The following is a 2500-nucleotide window of genomic DNA, read 5'->3' on the forward strand; positions in this document are numbered from 1 at the left end:
ATCAGAGAGAGAACCAGAACCAGTCATCTTAGAATCGGAAGTAAGGGCAGCGATTATAAAGTTGAAGATGAATAAAGCACCTGGATATGACAACCTTCCAGCAGAATTAATTAAGTGCGGTGGAGATCCCATTATCAAAACCTTCTGTGCAACCGAATACTCCAAACTGGTAAATGGCCTACACAATGGACCCAGTCCATTCTCATTCCTATCCCAAAAAAGAAAATGAGTAAAAATGTAGTGAACATCGCACAATCAGTCTTATAAGTCATCCTAGCAAAGTCTTACTCACCATCATCCTAAATAGAATAAAACCGGGAATTGAAGAAATTCTAGATGATTCACAAGCTGGCTTCAGAAAAGATCGAAGCACAGTGGAACAAATTCTTAATTTAAGGCTCCTTTGTGAAAGTCAGAGAAATCATCAGAAGAATGTTTTCCACAACTTTATTGACTTTAAAAAAGCATTCGATAGGGTATGGCACGAAGCACTATGGCATACAATGGCCAAGTATAACATCAACCAGGGTATGACTAGGCTTATCCAAGAATTATATGAGAATGCGAAAACAACAGTTATGGTAGGTAACAACTACAGCGAATGGTTCGAAAGTACAGTGGGCGTTAGACAAGGATGCATTCTGTCTCCGACACTTTTCAATTTGTTTTTGGAAAGAATAATGCAAGATGCCCTTGAAAATTTTTCAGGAGGCATAAAGTGTACAGGACGTGTAGTTAACAACTTACGGTTTGCTGATGACATAGACTTGATAGCGGAAGATGCGGAAGAATTAGCAGAAATAACAAGACGACTGGATGAAACATCACACAGGTATGGAATGGAAATTAGTGCAGAAAAAAATAAAATAATGGTCAGTGGGAGGAACATCAATCGAAACGTACTGGTCTATGTTAGGGGAGAACAACTTGAACATGTGTCAGAATTCAAATATGTAGGTGCAACATTAACAGAAAATGGAACCAGCGAAATTGAAGTTAAACATCGTGTAGGAATGGCAACAAGTGCTTTAGCTAGATTGGAATCTATTTGGAAAATGAGAAGTATTAGCATGAAAACAAAAATTAAACTACTAAACTCGATGGTAAAAAGCATTTTAATGTATGGATGTGAGAGTTGGACAATAACTGATAAGATCTGGAAAAAGGTGGAAGCTTTTGAAATGAAGTGTTACAGAAGGTTGCTAGGAATAACATGGAGAGAGAGGCGAACAAGTGGCTATGTCTGGAATAAGATAATAGATAATTTTACCACAGAAAAGGACAGGCCAGAACCATTCATGCGCACTATCGCCAAACGCAAACTTCAGTTCTTTGGACACCAGGTCAGGAGAAATAAAACAACAAAGTTTCTCATACAAGACTACTGTGAGGGAACACGCCAACAAGGTAGGCCAATAAGAACATAGCAAGACGACATAAAGGAGTGGACATCTCTTAACATCCAGAGAGCTTGTCACCACAGTCTCGATAGGAGGAAATGGAGGAAGGATGCCAAGACATGGGTGCACCAACGACCTAACCGTCTGAGGTCATGATGATGATGATGTATATATATATATATGTATATATATATATATATATATATATATATATATATATATATATATATATGCATATGTATATATACAAACATATATTCATATATATATATATATATATATACATATATGTATATATATATATATATATATATATATATATATATACATATATATATATACATGTATATATAAGGCGTCTGGTTGAACAACTCTTTTGTCGGGTCGTGTAGCCGAGCGGTATCATCTCTGTATCTGTCAATCCTACGGCGCGGGTTCGAGTTCCGGTCTGGGAGGTAAAAATTTGTATATATATATATATATATATATATATATATATATATATATATATATATACATATATCTATATATAATTATGTATATATCTTTATATATATATATGTATATATATATATATATATATATATATATATATGTATATATATATATATATATATACATACATATATATATATATATATATATATATATATATATATATATATATATATATATATGTATGTATGTATATGTGCGTGTGTGTGTGTGTGTATGCGTGTGCATATGTATAGATATAAATATGTATATACATATATATATATATATATATATATATATATATATATATATATATATATATATATATATTTATATATATATATATATATATATATATATATATATATATATATATATATATATATACATATACATATATATGTATATATATATGTATATATATATAAATATATATATATATATATTTAATAAATATTCATATATGTATATATCTATATATATTTTGTATATATATATATATATATATATATATATATATATGTATGTATGTATGTATATATGTATGTATATAAAGGTATATATATATATATATATATATTATATATATATATATATATATATATATATATTATATATATATA

General features: G+C 29.4%; 1 protein-coding gene across 1 annotated transcript in view; it reads left to right on the forward strand.

Annotated features, from left to right (window-relative positions):
* The window catches only part of LOC147471838 (protein CFDP2-like), a 6689-nt gene that overhangs the window by 1512 nt on the left and 2677 nt on the right, over nucleotides 1–2500 (forward strand). The gene's annotated exons all lie outside the window — the stretch shown is intronic.

The sequence above is a fragment of the Penaeus japonicus genome, unplaced genomic scaffold (assembly GCF_977035675.1).
Source record: "Penaeus japonicus unplaced genomic scaffold, GWHDUDI00000001_assembly GWHDUDI00000005, whole genome shotgun sequence".
Classification (NCBI taxonomy): domain Eukaryota; kingdom Metazoa; phylum Arthropoda; class Malacostraca; order Decapoda; family Penaeidae; genus Penaeus; species Penaeus japonicus.